Source organism: Bufo bufo, chromosome 11 (assembly GCF_905171765.1).
Source record: "Bufo bufo chromosome 11, aBufBuf1.1, whole genome shotgun sequence".
NCBI lineage: Eukaryota > Metazoa > Chordata > Amphibia > Anura > Bufonidae > Bufo > Bufo bufo.
This window is the reverse complement of record NC_053399.1, coordinates 94,337,574-94,352,143: the sequence shown is the minus strand read 5'-3', so window position 1 is coordinate 94,352,143 and position 14,570 is coordinate 94,337,574. Positions and strand designations below refer to the sequence as shown.

Here is a 14,570-nt window from a genome sequence, read left to right as displayed (position 1 = left end):
GCAGGCCACAAATGTGCATGTGTCTGCTCAAACGGTCAGAAACAGACTCCATGAGGGTGATATGAGGACCCGACGTCCACAGGTGGGGGTTGTGCTTACAGCCCAACACCGTGCAGGACGTTTGGCATTTGCCAGAAAAGACCAAGATTGGCAAATTCGCCACTGGCGCCCTGTGCTCTTCACAGATTAAAGCAGGTTCACACTGAGCACGTGACAGATGTGACAGAGTCTGGAGACGCCGTGGAGAACGTTCTGCTGCCTGCAACATCCTCCAGCATAATTTTCTACATGTCCTACCATTTCTTCTGCAGGTCTTCTATATGTCACATCACTCCTTCCTCTGGTCTGCTATATGTCACATCACTCCTTCTTGAGGTCTTCTACATATTCCACCACTCATTCATCAGATCTCCTACATGTCCCATGATTCCTCCTCATATCTTCTATATATGACACCATTCCTTCCCCAGGAATCTATATGTAGCATCACTCCTTCGTTAAGTCTCTTGCATGTCCAAACACTCTTTACTAGTTCTCCTATATGGCTCTACATTCTTTCATAAGATCTCCTATATTCCTTTCTCAGGTCTCTTTATATGTACTCTTCTTTTTACATATACGACTCCTGGAGGTGTTCAAAAACCGCGTCAGTTTGCGAGCACAGTGGGTGCTATAGCTGGCGGGTCTCTGCTGTTTCAAACAGAAGAGGCCCGTAGATAATGTCGGCAACCGGCAATAATGCCGATCGCAGGCATTTAAACCTTTAGATTCTGTGTTCAAGTCAAGTGTGACCACAGCATCTAAATGGTGAAAAACCTTGACGTGTGTGCTTCTGGGGTAAGACTGGCTCCCCCATGCAGCACTCAGGGATGCCAGTCCTTCGTTCTAATATGCTGAGTATATCTGAAGAGACTTAGAGTATTAGGGGTATTAGAGCTGTGTTCCTAGGTTGGCCTGCAGGTGGCAAATTCAGCTTATACTGTAGTTCTATGAAACTACAGTATAAGCTATAAGAAATCTAACTAGTGAATATTGTAGCCTCTTAGAGGGGCTAAAAACAAGATAAAAAATTTTAATAAAAAAATTTAAATCACCCCCACTTTCCCTAGAATAAAATATAAAAATTATAAAAATTATAAAAATAAAAAAAATATAAACATATTTAAAAATATTTATCCCATACAGTGAATTATAAAAAGAAAAAAATATTTATCCCATACAGTGAATGGCGTAACGGAAAAAAAATCTAAATGGTATATTCAGCATTTTTTCATCGCTTTAGGGTCCGGCAGGCTGTTCTGGCAAGGGAACAGCCTGCTGGATCCTTACTAATGCTAGCCCATGTGTGCCGCCGGAAGTCCGCTTATGCTGCAGTTTTCGTTTGGCTGTTTGCCGTGCTGCGGCCGGACCTCCGGCCTGTCCCCATTATAGTGAATGGGGCCGGAGCGAACTTCGGCTGCGCACATGGGCTAGCATTAGTATGGAACAGCCTGCCGGACCCTGCTAGCATAAGTGTGAAAGTAGCCTTACCCAGAAAAATTTAATAAAAATCAATCAAAAAGTCACACTCCAAAATGTATCAATAAAACTAGAGAACGTCCCACAAAAAATGAGCCCCCACCCAGCTCCGTAGACATAAATATAACAAGTTATGGGGTCAGAATATGGTGATGTAAAAAAAAAAATATATATATATTTTTCATCAAAGTTTTCATTTTTTTCAGTTTTAAAACACACAAAAAAAAACTATACCTATGTGACTTCTTTGTGATTGTACTGACCCATGGAATAAAAGGTACAGGTCAGTTTTGCTGCATAAGGAACGCCGAAGGGACACAACTCAAAGAACTGTGGAGGAATTGCGTTTTTCTTCCAGTTCCACCCCGTTTGGAATTCCCCATTTGTTTCCCGCTTCCCACTACAGTGTATGCCATATTAAATGGTATCATTAGAAACTACAACTTGTCCAGCAAAATGTGAACGGAAAACTAAAAAGTTATTGCTCTGTAAAAATAGGGAAGAAATGAAAACGCAAAAATGAAAACGCAAAAAACCTCCGGTATCCAAGGAGTTAAATCTGTAATAGGTATTTAATTCCTGCTAAAACAATGGTGTAATAGAAGAAGTTTAATTTCCTGTATTTACAGGGAAAGATGATTAAATCTTAAGATGTTGCTCAACTCCAAACAACATGGTATTGTGAACCAGTCAACAGTGAGCACAATGCGGAAATGCCCAGACGCAAGGTCTCATTCTCCACCTGGACGGAGTACGGTATTTAGACCCCGCTTTTGTGTGTGTCATGGGATCACAATGAAACGGAACGGAATCCATTCTGGTGTACTCCGTTCCCTTCAGATCAGTTTTGTCCCCATTGTCAATGAATAGGGACGAAACTGAAGCGTTTTCCTCATCTATTGAGACCCTATGACGGATCTCGATAGTGGAAAGGGGAAACGCTGGTTTGAAAGTAGCCTTAGTTGGCATGGACCACGAACAACTTCTGTGCCCTCACCTGTCCTGAACCTGCCTCTTTCTATTGCTGCTTCTTTTGCTCAGGAAGTAATGTATGCTGTTGGCTCTGCTCTACTTTTCAAGGAGGATGAGCTTAGTGAGGATAGTCAGCAGCTACAGGTTAGCACAGACTTGGAGGAGAGGTGCGCCGAGTCCTCCCTTGGGCGTGCAACTAGCGATCATGACAGTCAGGTGGGAGCACATGTTGCGAGCGGTCAGGGACGTGGTCATGCGACTGGTGAGAGCGACATCAGTGACATGCAGACAATAGTGGATGATGAAGTAGCTGATCGTATGTGGGAGTCGGGTGAAGAGGGGGCATTATCATCATCATCAGGACATGAGGGTGGCAGCAGGCCCATGAGACAGCAGCTGGGTGACAGTGTGCCGATGAGCCAGTAGGGTAGAAGCAGTGGGATATCTGGAGCCAAACGCCCTCGGGGTAGACCGTCTGCTACTCAGGAGCCTACCAGTCAGGAAATAACTAGTGGTGCATGGGCTCTTAAAGGCAGGCACTGGCGAGGGGACCGAAGACGTGAATTGGCACAGGAGGAGGAGGAGGACGAGGAGTAGGACATTAATGCCCAAGAATTCTATACAGAACTACTGTAGGTTGTTTATCTGCCCAAGCGAAGGGAGAGGAGCAGGAGCAGCTTGATGATCTAGAGGGTGACGATGAAGACGATGCAGATTACCCCGACAGACCGTGGCAGTATGCAGTAGAAATGGAGGCAGGGAGTCCCTCCAAGTCCCTTGCACAAATGGCCATATGAATGCTGAGTTGTTTGAGTAGTGACAGCCGCATTATCACCATTCGGCAGAGGGATGATTACTGGCCCTCCACCATATTAGACCCTCACTACTGGGCCAAAATGGCGGCCATTTTTACACTTTCTGAGAGGGATGAAAAACTCTACTATCGAGACATCCTTTGTAGCCTACTTGCGCCATCGCCCATCCTCACAAAGGTCTAACTGGGGGGACCCTCTGAGCTCATGCTACACTGCCATGACTGCTGGAGGGGACAGAGCAGCATCAGCTCCATCAGCAGCAATTTAAAGGGTTTCTACCACCAGAAATACTGTTATGTAGCTGACTGACATTAGTGATTCGCCAATGTCAGCATTACATAACAGAATGTTTCTAACATTAGTCCCTGCAGCCGTTTTTGTTAAAAAAGCACTTTTATAGATATGCTAATATAGATATGTTGGTAATGTCTAATGCCAATCAATAGGTAGTTTCATGGTTGGTTAAGAGTTAAAGTGTGCAAAAAATACGATTAGACATAGGATCAGGGTGCAATATAACTGCAGCGTCCACCCTACAAGTTTTTTAGTGGTTGTAAGGGTGGGGTGAATTAATACAGACTGGTAGTGCTATACATGGTAAGAGGAACAAGCATGAACTGGGGTATGGTAGTTGTAATGAGAGCTGGGGGCAAGTGGCATGAAAAGGTTAAATTACAGAGGGATGCGAGCGGAGGGAGAAGACAGGTGCTGGTGGTCTTACCGGTGAATGGAACCGCTTCCAGCTCCTGGCACGTGTGGCGTCCAGAGGCTGTATGTTATGGAGCGCGCGCTGGGCCGGCTATAAGGGGGCGGGGCTGGTTACTAGCCCATTGATGGCGGGAGAGTGGGTGTGTGCGTAGGCGGGGCCTGATGCCGTAATGGGATGATGAAAACAACAGATTGGTGGCTACCGATGGAGGTGGCTACCTTTTGCACATCTCCTCCTGCTTTAGAGTTACATAATTATGGGGAAATCGAAAACTGAGAGGTTTCTGTAAAGATTGTATCTGAGTTATATCAAGCCTAACTCACCATATGGTAGTCAGGGAGCTTGTTGTCATTGATTGCATGCACACTGACTGTATGTCTGTATGTGAGTAACAAGGGGACGAATTTGCTATATATTTGAATGTCACATAGCAGCCACATAACCACCTCTTTAATTTAACCCACTACATTTCTGACGTAGGTTTCCTTTTCCTGCACTGACCAGACACCTGTTGACACAACTATACTTTACAAAATGAACCGTCTTATCATCATGTATGCGACTACCACGGTGCTAAACCTGAAATTCAAGGATATAGTTGGAGATGGTAAGTACAAGGAGACAGAGGACATGGAGGATTGAATATTTTTTGATGAACCTTACTAATATTGTGTAGCTTCCCAAGGGTCTTGAGTGTTGCCATACCTTCTCTTGATGGATGAGATGGACAGATTGGTAATGGTGGTTGTTCTCTATTTTATTCTATGGAGGTGGCTACCTGTAGCACATCTGCTCCTGCTTTATAGTTACCAGTACATATTTATGGGGAAGTCAGAAACTGAGAGGTTTCTGTAAAGATGTTATCTGGGTTATATCAAGGTTAACTCATCATATGGTAGTCAGGGAGCTTGCTGTCATTGATTTCATGCACACTTACACATTTCAGGAAGGTGTCACTATTCCACACAGGGTTCCAATTTGTGGTAAATGCAGAGTGTAGGATGTGAGAATGAAACTGGTTACTAAATCCGTGGGATACTGAACATGAGAAATAGAGATGAGCGAATTTTTCAAAAATTCGATTTGGCCGGTTTGCCGAATTTTTTGAAAAAATTAGCTTCGATCAGAATTTATTTGCGGTGTATCGCGTTAAAAACGGCTATTTCCTGCCTGCAGAGAGCCTTTATAGGGGTGTAGAACACTTTGCCTTTATAGGGGTGTAGAACACTGTGCCTTTATAGGGGTGTAGAACACTGTGCTTTGCAGTAACACACATAGGGAGTCTGCTGTGGTAGTGAAATAATACTGTGAGCCCGTATGACATGTAGATGACAGGGGTCGCTCTTAGAATCACTGCACACTTCACTTATTTGGGCAGTCACGGGGCCAAAACTGACCAAATAACCCAAGTGTGAAGTCAGCCTTACAGGTCGATGTTAGCGCCAAGAAGAAGCGCACTCCTTTTACACCGTCACCAGCTGATTCCACATAGATGTCTACAGAACCTGTTCTATTAAACACTTATACAAGTAGAACGGCAAATATATTTTACTTTTGCCACTAATACAAGCCAAAAGATGCTTTAGAACATATAACTGCACCGCACAAGGGCAAATAAGACGTAGAAATATTTCCTTGTAATAAATCCTGTTAATGGCTGTATCAAACAGCACTTGCACCCCAATAACAAGAACGGTTTGCTGGAATTACAGATGGCAATTTGGATCCCCAGTCAGTGCAGCAAGGTGTAATAGGATTGTTCCTATTACCCAGTCTGTAACCTCCCAGACTGAACCTACATAAATGCTGTGGAATGTGGAATGATTCCTCCCTATCCTTTCCCTAGACCTTGAATAATCTTTCCCTGCACTTGTAAATCTTTTTTTTAGCACAATGACGTTTTTCCTAGCACTGTCCCTAGTGCCTGCTGCCGTCTCTCCCTGCACTAAGTACACTGGAAAATGGCAGAATCCAAGATGGCTGAGGCTATTTATAGGGCTGTGACATCACAGGGCTGGCTGGCTGCTGATTGGGTGCATGCATGGCATTATGGGTGATCCCACCTTCCCAGAGTTCCTTGCTCCATGTCCTCACACGCGCAGCAGCAATTTTAGGAAAAAATTTGATTTGTTACCACGAAGCGTGAGGAAATTCGGATTCGATGCGAATGGAACTTTTCCTGAAAATCGGATCGAATTCCACGTCAACTTCGATTCGCTCATCTCTATCGAGAAACACTGTCCCTCACGTGTCCACCAAATCTATTTTAGGGGGTTCAACAATATACTGGTATGTATGAAACATGGGATGGAGCACCTGACTATATGACAGTATGGGACTGCCTACCAACATTTAAACCTTAGAGGTCATACAAACAGTGTTATTAAGCACAATGCTATAAAAACTATCCTCCGCGGCCTATCTTATATCTACAGTTATATATTCTTATATAATTTAGTTTCTTACATTTAATTCTGTGTCACATCTTTTAGAAACCAAAACTTCCTTGATATGCTCCTCTTTTGAGGTTTAGGAATTTGGAAAGTTTTAATGAACATGGAGTTTGTGGGGTCCATCTAGACATAACTGCATCTTGTATTGATTTCCAGGAGTTGTAGTCATACCCACAGTGAAGTTCACACCAAACTGGAACAAAGTATTCACTGGAGAGTCTATAACTATCACATGTGTTTTAAAAGTACCTGAGAAAAGTCAGATCTAATTGTGGTACAAGGACAGTAACCAGTTGCAAACTGATAGACAGATGTTCACCATTGGCTACACTAAAACAGAAGATACTGGAGATTACCAGTGCCAGGCCCCAAATGGTGATATCAGTGAGAGTCTAAGACTGGAAGTCATTTATGGTGAGTATCTTAGTACCTACTGTAGTTCTCATTACTAGAAAACTAGGCATATTGGGGCTAAAATCTGGTGGAACATCACACCTGACAATTTAAAGAGGTTGAATGGGTGGTTAACATGGAGTATCTGGGGTCTTTGAAGGAAGCACATCAACAGACCATGTCCTTGAGACAGTAGTCCGAATGTAGATATTTTTTCAACATCATATGGACAATTTTGAGACATTCTTTAATTGGCTCCAGCTAATAATCGATTTATTGTTGTCCCTAGTAATTCTTTCTGGCATACACTAGGGTCTTGACTCTTGACTATCAGATTGAATATATGGTAGTTGTTTGGCAATGAGGAGACTCTGATGACAGAATAAGTGGAAGTCAGTTAGCAAAGTTCCCATCGAGCTCCACCACCATTGTGTGACAAGGTCTAAGAAACATGGGGTTAGCCGGTGGAAAGACACTGAACATGTGTTTTTGTTTAAGGTTATCTTATCCTACAAGTGCCAGCCATTGTGTATGAAGAGGAAGATGTATTTCTAAAATGCACCAGCTGGCCCGGATACTCAGTGCGGCGTACACTATTTTACAAGGACAAAATTGAATTCCTCCCATCCGATGGAGGCACTGGACTACTATTGAAAAATATTAAAAAAGATATGGCTGGCAAATACAGATGTGTAAAGAAAGCTGAGCAATCATCTTATGCAGCTTACTCCGATGAGTCCTTTCTCCATGTCAGAGGTAGTTATTGAGTGATATTTACATTCTATAGACAGGGCAACCTAAGTCCCACCTGAGATGATTTTGAGGGTCCATGCTCCATCTGTATATAACACTGTCATCACTGTGTGGACTTATCTTGAATATAGTTATATGAAAATGAACCCATAAAACACTAGCAGTAATTCACTGGCACCAATGTCTTGTCTTCTACAAGACTTTCGAGTCCTTATGGCAGGGGCTCAGAATCTGGTTCCACCGAAGGATCCTTTGATATTATACTAATCCAGTCTTACCCTTGTATTTAAGTATTCCTTGCTTAATATGTGCCCAACATCTCAAATCTTTCAGTTTAAAGGGTTTGTCTGAGATTTTGATGTTGATGGCCTTAGGATCGGTGATCAATATCATATCGGTGGGGTTCTGACTCCTGAGACCTCTGTTGATCAGCTGTTTGAAAAGCCAGCGGCACTCACTAGGGGCCAATGACGCCAAATTTATCGGTCACATGCCATAGGCACAGCTCAGTCCCAATTAAGTGAATGGGGCTGAGCTGCAATACCAAACACATCCACTATCCAATGGGTGGTGCAGTGTTTGGTAAACTGTGAGATCAGCTATAAAATATGGGTGAATTTGGAATGACACAGTGTATGCCCCTACAGCACCATCACAAGGGAATAGAGTTACACATTCCTACTAAAATCAATGGACTGTCCAGGTAGTACATTGGCATATGTTAATGGATCTTTATGGATTTTCCAGAGCTCTTCTCCAACCCGGTAATAAAGGTGACCCCAAATCCAGCGCTGGAAGGTGATAAGATGACCCTCACGTGTTACACGAACCTTATTCCTCTCCGACAGACTACAAAGCTGTTGTCTGCTTTCTACAAAGATGGACATAACGTTCAAGGATTCAGTCCATCTAATAAATATGGTGTCCAGTCCGTTAATTTAGAGGATTCTGGGAAATACTCCTGTATGGTAAAAACCATGTTCGGCACTGTGAAAAAGAGTCTGGTGTCATATATCACAGTACATGGTGAGTAACAAGTCATGTAGTAAAGTTGCTATTAGAGATGGTGTCATGGGGCGCCGACAATACGCTCACTCTCCACAGCGCCGCCGGCGTCCTCTGTTCCCCCAACAACCAGAGTTGCTCAGCTGTATGCAGCAGGGTGAATCATGTGACGCTGGCCACGTCACATGACCCCTGCTAGTCAGTATTTAACAGGCAGCTTGCTCGTCATAGGCTGTTATTTAGGTTCCACCTGCAATTGTGTCTGACCTGGCGTACTTACCTACTGCTGATATCCGACGATTCTCTGCCTGCTCCTTGTGTACTTTTGCTGCTCTCCTGGTATTCTGACCCTGGCTTCCTCCTGACGATCCTCTGCTGACTCCTTTGGTACTTCGCGACTCTCCTAGTATTTCTGACCCCGACTTCTCCTGACGATCCCCTGCTTGCTCCATTTGTACTTCGTTGCTCTCCTGGTATTTGACTCTGGTCTGTCCTCCCTGCACTTATTCCAAGTTAGGGACTGCCGTCCAGTTGTCCCCTGTCATTAGGACTTGCGAGGCAAGTAGGCAGGGCCAGGGGTGAGGGTAGAGCGCCGTGGTCACTTCCCTCCCCCTGTGGGTGTGGGTGTGTACGCGACCGTTACAGAATAACAGGCCCTACCAAACCACTGTATCATTAATCCTCTGGTGACCCTGACAGAGCACGTTTCTAACTTGACGCAGATGGTGCAGGAGCTAGGGGAGAAACTAAATTCCCTTGAGTTAGGACAAGGTTCTTCCACTACTCGAACCTCCAGTCCGCATATGGAGCCGTAGATTAAGCTTCCAGAACCCTTCTCTGGAGACCGGAGGATGTTTCATTCTTTTAAGGAGAATTGTAAACTTTAATTCAGATGGCGCCCCTTGTCCTGCGGGTCTGAGAGTCAACGCGTAGGCATTGTAATTTCCCGATTACAGGGTGATCCCCAGGAGTGGGCGTTCTCTTTACCGGTTGACGCCAGTTGTTTAACTTCTGTAGAGGGTTTTTTTCAGGCCCTGGGTACCCTGTATGATGAACTGGACAGGGCCCTGGTAGCCGAGACCGCTCGTAAGGCACTGGTTCAGGGCGATCAACCCGCGGAGGAGTATTGCACCCAATTTAGAAGGTGGTGTGTTCCCTCAGGTTAGAATAAACCAGCCCTTAAGAGTCAGGTCAGGTCAGGTCTGTCCGATAACCTGAAAGACCTTCTAGTGAGTTATCAGCTTTCAGAGAATCTAGAGGAGACGATGACCCTAGCTGTTCGACTTGACCAACGGGTTAGAGAGAGACGACAGGAACGACGGTTCTCTTCTCAGGTGGTGGTCCAGCCTGAGGTCTGTCCCAGGAACGGAGCTGAGGTCTCTCCTGAAGAACCCATGCAGGTCGGCATGACCCGGGGGGATCAGCGCCGCAGACGTGGAGTTTGTTTTTACTGTGGATATCCTGACCATTGGATTAACCAGTGCCCTAAGAAGATCCTCTCCATCAAATCTCCCAAGGCAAGGCAACCTAAAGACCAGGTACACCCTAATATTATGAAAAATAAGCTTTTAGTACCCATAACGATATCTCTGGGTGTAGACAAGTGGTCGGGTAAGGCCCTTTATTGACTCTAGCTCAGTGGCCAGCTTTATTGATCGTGAGTATGCAATAAGACTGGGTATTCCAATTTTTGTTCTACCCACGCCTACCCACATCATGGCTCCACTCCCCTGGTGGGTGGTACGGTGAGGTCGTGTCAGCTGGCCACTGAGCTAGAGTCAATAAAGGGCCTTACCCGACCAATTTATTTAACTGTGGGGGTGTGTCACTCTTAGAAATGCTCCCTGTTAGTCCTGGAGAATTTACCAGTTGAGGTGGTACTGGGATGCCTTGGTTCCAATTACACAACCCCACTATTGATTGGACCAGAGGGGAGTTGGTGAGCTGGGGACCTAAGTGCGACTCCTGCTTGTCTGTGGTACAGGTTGGGGTCTAAATAAAATCGGATATATTACCCGCAGTCATTAAGGAATATATAGATGTGTTCTCATCATTGACCCCGGAGGCTCTACCACTCCATAGACCTTATGATTGCACAACAGTATTAGTAGAGGGTGCCAGGTTTCCTAAGGGACTCATTTATAATCTTTCTAAGCACGAACACAAGGCCATGGAGGATTATATTAGAGAGAGTCTCATTAATGGGCACATTAGACCCTCTGTCTCTCCGATGGGGGTGGGGTTTTTCTTTGTTAAGAAGAAGGATGGTGGTCTTTGACCTTGTATCGATTACCGGAAATTAAATAGGATTACTATCCGGAATAGATACTCACTCCCATTGATTCCTGATTTGTTTAACCAGGTACTAGGGGCGGCCTGGTTTTCTAAGATTGATCTGAAAGGGGCACATAACTTAATCCGAATCAAGGAGGGAGATGAATGGAAGACAGCATTCAATACTCCGGCTGGACACTTTGAATATCTGGTTATGCCTTTTGGACTCAGCAATGCCCCAGCTGTGTTCCAAAACTTCATTAACAATATTCTCAGGGAGTTCTTGGGTAAATTTGTCATTGTCTACCTTGATGACATTTAGATTTTTTCCCCTGATTTCGAATCTCATGTATTTCATGTTAGACAAGTGTTGGAGGTCTTGAGGAAGAATCAGTTATCTGCTAAACAAGAGAAATGTGTCTTTGGGGTGCAGGAGATACTATTTCTCAGTCGTGTAATAACTCCTCACGCCTTCAAAATGGATCCTAGCAAGGTACTAGCGATTAAGGGATGGGTAAGACCATCATCCTTAAACGCCTTACAACGTTTCCTAGGGTTTGCTAATTATTACCGTAAAGGGGCGGATTTGGAAGATTGGTTTACTGAGGCCTTAACTTCATTTGAAACCCTAAAGAAGGCATTCAGTAGCGCTGCCATTCTGATCCAGCCAGATCAGGAGAGACCTTTTATTGTAGAGGTGGATGCGTCCGAGGACGGGGCAGGGGCGGTCCTCTCACAAGGTCCCTCTAGCCTTACTAACCTGAGGCCTTGCGCTTTCTTTTCCAGAAAATTTCCCCCCACCGAGAGAAACTATGACATAGGGAATCGTGAATTGCTGGCCATTAAATGGGCGTTTGAGGAGTGGAGGCATTTTCTTGAAGGGGCAAAACATTGTGTCACCGTTGTCACTGATCATAAGAACCTAATGTTTCTCGAGTCTGCTAAGAGGTTAAATCCCTGTCAAGCCAGATGGGCATTGTTTTTTACACGTTTTAATTTCTCCATCACTTTCAGGCCAGGAAGTAGAAACGTGAAGGCTGATGCATTGTCTCGGTGCTTCTGTGCCTTTCAGCCTATGGATGCACCACCTGAACCCATTCTACCAGCTAATATCTTCTTAGCAGCCTTGTCCCAGGATATCCCTGCTCTCATTAAGGCTGAACAATATCTGGCCCCGGCACCCACTTCAACAGATAAGGTGTTTGTCCCCGTACAGTTTCGTCTCCAACTGTTGGGTGAGTGTCATGATTCTGTTTTGTGTGGACATCCTGGTATTGAGGGCACTAAGGAGCTGGTTTCTAGATCATATTGGTGGCCCACTCTAACTAGGGATGTCAAGTCCTATGTGTCGGCCTGTGAAGTTTGTCCTAGGTCTAAGACCCCTAGGACTCACCCTGCTGGTGACCTGCGACCCCTACCCATTCCCAGTAGACCATGGTCTCATATCTCGATGGACTTTATCACTGACCTGCCGCCTGCGGAGGGCAAGACTGTGGTTTGGGTAGTGGTCGATAGGTTTAGCAAAATGGTTCATTTTATTCGCCTGTCTAAACTCCCGAATGCTAAGATCCCTGGCTTCTATATTTGTGAAGCAGATTGTTTGTTTAAATGGTATTCTGGAGAATATTGTATCTGACAGGGGTGTGCAGTTTGTGTCCAAGTTTTGGAGGGCTTTCTGTCAGAAATGCCAGATTTCATTGTCTTTTTCGTCCGCCTATCACCCTGAGAGTAATTGGCAGACCGAACTCCTCAATCAGTCTGTAGAACAATTTCTCAGGTCATATGTTGCTGATGACCAGCAATTATGGGTTAAATACCTTCCGTTGGACGAATTTGCTCTGAATAACCGTGTTAATTCTTCTGCTGGTGTCTCCCCATTCTTTTGTAACCTCTTTTTTATTCTGGGTTATCCATCTCCTCGTCTAACCCCGAGGCGGATAAGGTCCACTCTGAACTGTGCACAGTTTGGGCTCGGGTTCAATCAAACCTAGAAAAGGCTCAGAATACTCAGAAAATCAAGGCCAATAGGAGACGTTCTAAGGGGGTGAACTTTCAGGTTGGTGATAAGGTGTGGTTGTCCTCCAAGAATCTGTCGCTCAAAGTAGCTTCTAGAAAATTTGCTCCTCGTTTTATAGGGCCGTACAAGATTACGGAGGTGATTAACCCAGTATCGTTTAGGATGTAACTGCCTGAGTCGTTCCACATTCATGATGTGTTTCACAAATCTATATTAAAAAAATATGTTGAACCTGTGGTACCATCGCAAGCCGCGCCTCGGCCGGTTCTTGTTAATGATTCTGTGGAGTATGTGGTGTCTAAGATTGTGGATGTCAGGAGAATGCGTAATTCTTTACAGTACCTAGTGCACTGGAAGGGCTATGGACCCGAGGAAAGGTCTTGGGTACCAGCTAGGGAGGTTCATGCCCCTAGACTCGTTAGAGAATTTCACGTAGAACATCCTGAGAAGCTGTTGCCTGAAGTCTTGGGTCCGGTGGCCCCGCATAAGGGGAGGGGTACTGTCACGGGGCGCCGACGATGCGCTCACTCTCCACAGCGCCGACGGCGTCCCACCTCTGTGCAGGAGCGAGGACGCGCGCAGCGTCCTTGTCTCCTAGGTGATAGGGGGCGGGACGGACACAGCCGCACATTTCTCCTCAGCGCGGTCGGCGTCCTCGTTTCCCCCAGCAACCAGAGTAAGTCTGAGCACCGAGCTGGGCACTATGCAGCAGGGTGAGTCATGTGATGCTGGCCACGTCACATGACCCCTGCTAGTCAGTATTTAACAGGTAGCCTGCCGGCCATAGGTTGCCTGTTATTTAGGTTCCACCTGCAATTGTGTCTGCAATTGTGTCTGGCGTACTTACCTCCTGCTGATATCCGACGATCCTCTGCCTGCTCCTTGTGTACTTTTGCTGCTCTCCTGGTATTCTTACCCCGGCTTCCTCCTGACGATCCTCTGCTGACTCCTTTGGTACTTCGCGACTCTCCTGGTATGTCTGACCCCGGCTCTTCCTGACGATCCTCTGCTTGCTCCATTTGTACTTCTTTCCTCTCCTGGTATTTCACTCGGTCTATTCACGTTCTGTTGTATGTCTGGTCTGTCCTCCCTGCACTTACTCTGAGTTAGGGACTGCCGTCCAGTTGTCCCCTCTCATTAGGACTTGTGAGGAAACTAGGCAGGGCCAGGGGTGAGGGTAGAGCGCAGTGGTCGCTTCCCTCCCCCCTGTGGGTGTGTGTACGCCACCATTACAGATGGCCTTGTGGTTCGCCCGGCGGTTGTTTCGCGGCGAACTTTGCTCGTTTGCGATTCGCCGAACATGCGAACATATGGCGATGTTCGCATGCGCCATATTCTTTTGCATTGCATAGGTGGTGGAAATATGCCAAGTGTATGGGGCAATCCACTCCTATATTAAGCATATGTTGACATGTCACCCGGTCTGTGGTGACATAGAAACGCGTCGAGCCAATGCGATACTAGGCAGGGAACAAATGCTTTATAGATGACAGTGATTTAAAGTGTGGGGGACTTTATGGGCTATTAGATAGTAAGTGCAGAATATATAAGGCACTTTGCCTGTGAATAATACAGTCCAAACGCTTGCTGTCATCTACATAGTGTTGCAGGGATGAGACAGCAGATTGTATCCATTATTTGGCAGCGCTACTTAGAGTGTT

At 45.5% G+C, this 14,570-nt stretch overlaps 1 pseudogene; it reads left to right on the top strand.

Moving 5' to 3' along the window:
• Positions 1 to 2,427: 2,427 nt before the first annotated feature.
• LOC120981569 overlaps positions 2,428 to 14,570 on the top strand; it is a 52,368-nt pseudogene continuing 40,225 nt past the window's right edge.